We start from the raw sequence: 6,045 nt of genomic DNA, 5'->3' as shown, positions 1-6,045 counted from the left end.
ATGGTCAGTATGTTGTACACTACATGGACAAAAGTATTGGGACATCTGCCCTTAAACCAAAAATAGTTTATCCTGCTTTTGTTGGAGTAACTGTAACTATTCTATTGGCAGTACTTCTCCACAGGGACTAGACAAGCTGTGTGTGAGCATTTGCACCTGATGATTTTGACACCAAATTAACCTTTGGTGCAAACAGATATCAGATAAACATTGATTTAATCTCAGTTAAATATAATCCCTATAAATGTTAGTACAGATATACAGTATAATTATTATTATAGATATATCATTTCAACAATACTGGAGTACAGTACAAAGCGTGTGCCGTCTTTACGTACAGGAAGTACAATTACTGTGTGGCTCATTATAACAGCTGGTTCTAAAACAAGGCCATTAATTAGTCAATCACACGCGTCAGCCAATCACAGGCTGCCTCACGTATAGAACGAGGTCGAGTGGAAGATGGCACATCAGAAGAGCTCAGCTCATATTAAACACATTCTACGAGTCCATTAACCTCAATTAGAGTTAATTAATTCACACTCTACTGAATTCGTATCAAGTCAAATAAAGTCTAATTAGTTCAGTTTAATTAATTTTTCAAAGCCATTCACACATAAACTTAAAAGGTTCCTTATTACGAGGAGGCACTTTGATTTTCTTTCTTCTTTTTTTTTTCTTTTTTTTTAAATCACGTCAGCACACGGTACGGACGGGCTCTCACTCCTCTGTTTTTCAAGCTTGACTTTTTAACACGGAAGCGTGCCGGGAAGAAGAGAAAGAGAGAGAAGAGAAGATGGAATGAGAGAGAGAGAACAAAAGACAGAGAGAGCAAGAGAGTGAAGGAAAAGGGTGGATAATTTGATTTTCCATCCTCAGACTTGCACAATGCAGCTTCTCTCTCTTTTTCATCACATTCACACAGACAGGCCCTGAGGCCTACACACTTCTCCATTCAACACATACACACACATACACACAAATAGGGACTACAGTACTGCGCGCACACACATACACAAGCGTTAGTGATGAGGCTAGAGAGCACAGAGGTAGGCTTGTCGTGCAGAAATAACTGCACTCGCTCTCACTTTATCCAAGCGATTCCATGTGTCTTTATTTTCAGTTCCCTTCATTTAAGGCGTCCATATCCTAGCTTTATCTTGCACTTTGAGTCAGTTGCAGTGACAAAAACTGTAATAAGGAGGAAATGTGGAAGTAGGGTACAGAAGATGCTGCAGCACCCCCACATTTTAACACAGAAAAGACCAGAGGTGTAGAGGCTCCATATGGTCTAGTGGACTAAGGTCACTATGATCTGAGGATCACTGCTTCAAATCACAGGTCATGCGACTTGCCATCAACAGCCGGAGGCAGAGAGAGCACAACTGGCCTTGCTCCTTCAGAGGTGGGTTGATGGCATTATTTTGGTCAGCACAGGCATCTGTTAGTTGTTGTATCGGAACTGGGGAGCCGCACTTTCCTCAGGGTGTGTTGGCTTCCTAGCAAAGCTGCGTCAGTGGCAGTTCGAAAAAAAGTGGTGGCTGGCTTCACATGTGTCGGAGGGGACATGTGCTAGTCCAGTGTTTAAGGCACTGTTAATAATAAGGGGGTACAATGGGGTAAAATTAGAAAAAACAACAAGGGTGTACCCAGAGGGGTGTCCATAAAATATGACAGACCACACTGGATGCCCCAAAACTTGATAACATGTAACTGGTTGATTAGAATGTTTCCACCCACTCATTTACATGCATTTAGATACCGGCAGAGAGAAGCAGTTTGCTTGTAACCTTTACATTGGCCATGTTTGTTGTGTTTCATTTTTGACATAATGGGAATCTGGCAGTTGTTCTTTACGTTGTGTTAAATTTTTATGATGAATGGACCAATAGAAATGCTCCAAAATGACTTGCAATAAAATCCCTTTACACTGACTTCCATTAAAAGGCAATTCGTTTTTATTCCTTGTCCATCCAGTGGGTAGTGCCAATATGAATGCAGCTAAATAAATAAGAGCAGGTATTCTGTGGGAATCCTAGTAATGCTATTATCGACTGCTACAATTTTATAAAATACACTGCATGGACACCTTTATGGACACAACTTTATGCTCCTTTGGCCCCTCGCCTGCCAATAGGTTCATGTTTATCGGCTCCACAGAGTCCTAGTCTACTGGCAGTACTTTTCTACAGGGACCAGTGCAACTTAATGTGTTCATTAGAAGGGGTGTCTACAAACATTTGGATTTACTTTAGTTAACTGTCATCAGCTAAGAAATGGGAGCAGAAGGAAGAGATTTGCCAGCTGTTCAATGTTATGGCTGTTTTTACAACAGTTAGTTCCAACCTCACAATCTGGTTGGTCGAGAAGCGTTCTAACTGTGGTGATGTTTGTGATGATGGCACAGCCTTTTCACACTGAAGCTGTATTCTTCCGCTCATGCGCTGACAACAAAGGCTGGGCTAAATCAAAGTCCTTATAGGCACTTCTGTACCTTCAGTGGCCATCTTTGCAGCACCAAAATACTTAAATCTGACAAAAAAACGAATGAATAGTTTGTAGTGTTTGGCTCCATAATGAACAACGTCAACCTTTCTCTGAATGGGCCATAACCAGCAAGCTGATTGGCTCTGTATGTTGTTTATCTGTAAACAGATGCCATGATGGGTGTTCAGAAAACTCCCATTCATATTTTAACCAGTTGTCGGGCTCCTCGTTTATAGCGTCTCTGGCTGAACTTGATACTTGGACTGTTCTATGGCTCTATCCGTACCACAAAATGTGAGCCTTACAGTATTGGCGGTTATCTTGGACTACGTACAGGGCTGAAGAGGTACCATAACGGACCTCCACTTAATCGATCCAGGTGCTTTGAAAGTGCTGTTACTGTTGCAGAGTAAGAACTGTTGTGACTGCTTTGTGGAGGAAGGAGTTGACCGTATTAAAGTATGCAAAAACAGTTGATCCACAGCACTCACGAGAACACACATACCTCTTGGATTCTATTGGTTATGTATGCAAGACAGTGTATATTATATTTGTGAGAGAAGTGTGTGTGGGACTGTGACTGAGCTGAAGTACTTGTGGAGTGTGTAGCGTAATGGGTAACAACACTGCCCTCTTTGTGGCACACTTGACTCTCTGATCAGGCAAGTTCACCACACTACACCAATATCAGACTCCTAATTCTACATTCTCTTACCTGTGTAACACAATATGAGAATGGGTAAGCTGCTCTAGATAAGAGTGTCAGACAGAGGCCATACATGCCAATCCAATCCAATTTTCTGTTCCACCTTAAATAATGCAGTGTTTACACTGCTTCATCTTCTGTAAGAAACTGCAAATAAGAAGCCAACTTTAGTGTCGTTAGTCAAATAATAATAAAAAAGTTTTCCCTCCGCCATCTCTTTACTGCTCGAGTTACCCACTCATCCAATTTTCTTTGTTCACATGAAAAATAGGCCTCTCTGCTGGGTTATTTTTGAACCATTTTTTGGGTTAGTCTTGGCTCCCTGTTTTAGATCCCAAAAAATGCCACTGGTAAATCCTTGCGTGTCCTTGTTTTAGGTCTGGACCTTGCATTGTTATTTTATGGTTTATTTATGACATGTCAACATTTGCAGTAGCCATGCACTTTTCAAGTCAATGCTGCACTCTAATCACAGTGAGCTGAATCACTTTGCTGTTGGCTGCTTTGGGGGAGTGTTGCTAAAACACAAGCAAGTAAAAGTGTACGCAAAGTTCTGGACTGGTTTAATGACCCACATCATCCTAATAAAAAAATGTATTTAATGAAGTCCCCCCACATATTGAATGTTCTGCATGTTTAACTGTGGGCGTAACAGACAGTTACCATGCCATATATAAATTATCTGGGCAGGATTTTCTAGAAGTGTCTTGGCAAAATATTGTTCTTATAAAAGTTAGTTGGTCCTCATTAGCAGCATGACTGGAAACTCGCTGGGTAGTTTTTGGTTCATGGTAGCTTATGTTGCATCACTATAAACCCATGACTGTAGAAAGCATGGACAGCGCAACGTCTCTATAAGTGAAGCCACCACAGGTCTAGCGCCCCTGCTGGCTGGCTGCAGTATGATGTGTAGCTCTGTGCATCCCCTAGTGTTTCAATGACAAAAGATACCTAATTCCAACAGTTATTTTTCCCTGTGCTAATATTGGCCCGTTGTTTTCTCCAGAAATCAGTTTTTAACCCCTTTTTCTGCTCTAACCTAAAAAGACAAGGTCACATTTACTGACTGACAGTCTTGGCTGGAACAGACCATCTGTATGACCTGCATCGCACCCTTTCTGTTCATTTCATGGAGTAGCTGAGTTGTAGTGGAACTTGAGCTGCAACTTTACTGTTGAAACACTTACAGGACAAACTGGGAATCCAGGGGAAAATCCGGTTTGCTTCTGTGCTGTAAGCTCAATGTAGGAAGTCTGAGACACGCTCAGTCTGAGAGAAGGGCCGGCTCAACCAAATGAGTTGGCCAGTCTCACAACGGCGGATGGCGGATGGGTTTGGCTTGATTTCTGTTAAACGGAATGGGATGTTTTCTACAGTCATAATTGAGTAGTCACACTCACTCCAGAGAGAGATTTTAATGAGCTGGGAAATTTTGCTTTTAGTTACCAGCTGGAATTTACTGCAGGACTCTATGCAGCTTCACTTCTAAGCACTTCCAAGTCTCTTTCATTTATTTCTTTAAAAGATTTTCCACTTGATTAATAGTTAGTTGTTCAAATATTTTTCCATTTGTAAGCTTAATTCCTTATTTTATTCTAACATATTTTAATGTATTATTTTACCAAGACTGTAATGCTTGTTGCCAACCAATACACGCAAACAGCAAATTTGCCAAGGGTACGTACATCGGGTAGTGACACTGCCGTCAGCGCTTTGGTGGTGTTTCCCACTAACATGACCCACCTTGTCTTCTCTGGCTAGCAGGCTACGGCAAACACAGAGTTAGCATATTAGCATGCCAGTGTAGATATGTAGATAAGTGTGTAACTTTAACCAGCTTTGACTGTTTGCTTATCTGTCTCAAACAAGCGCCAGCGGCAGCAACCAGAGTTAAGACAGCTGTCTACACTGAACCATCCACCTGCCTAACAGGACATAACTGCCACATTCAGACTAAAGTTAGCTTTTTATTGTTTTGTGATCTGGATATCTGCGACCCCTAATCGGGGTCCTTTCCTTCTAAAAGTATTTTGCGGGTGTTGCTGCACAGTAGAATAGTGCACCACTATGCCAGAGTCTGATAAGTCTCCCTAGAGGTCTTCTGCAGTGAAACAGGGTTTTAATTTGCCTTTTTAGCAATCGTATGAGCAGTTCTCTCATGATGTATTGTTCTTGGTCTTGTAGACCTCAACATGACCTCTTGACCCTTTCCCACCAGTAAAAGGTGAACAAGCCATAGCCCTAACAAGATAATTAAGGTCTGAGGCCTTGAGAAAAGGTACCAGAGCACTTAAACTTCTTGGGTTGCCCACTCACCCACTACCCCACTCAAACATCCTTTACAAGACATTTCAACATGTTTTTTCATATTGTCATATTACCGTGGAATACAGTATTAGCGGGGCCGGGAAGTAGCATAAGTAGCATAACCTCATCCTGTGTTCGCTTTTAAAACCCCAAAACAATCAATACAAAGTTCAGTTTGCTTACAGTGTAACAGACTAAGTGTAACACTGTACTCAATTTGAAATCATCCGATAAATGTTACAAATCATTTCGACAATTGGCTACAAATGTTAAACTGCTCTGAATCAGGAGAGAGAAGCTGGTTAGCCTTCACTTAGCTGAATTACAGTCTGCTCACCACAGAACAAATTCAGATAATGACTCAGATCAAGTGGCTGAATTTATTTATTTTTTCACCATGGTTTTGGATGTGTAGCCCACTCGCCAAGCTAGTCTTTGCTTAGCTAGCTCAGCTGTAGCTACACTGAGTATTACACAGCGCACTTCAGCTTGGCTATCTATGCTGTCTAAACACCATAGCACAGATCACGTTCCAGTTAACTGAG

This window comes from Salminus brasiliensis, chromosome 23, assembly GCF_030463535.1.
Source record: "Salminus brasiliensis chromosome 23, fSalBra1.hap2, whole genome shotgun sequence".
Lineage (NCBI taxonomy): Eukaryota > Metazoa > Chordata > Actinopteri > Characiformes > Bryconidae > Salminus > Salminus brasiliensis.
This window is presented reverse-complemented; position numbering follows the sequence as displayed.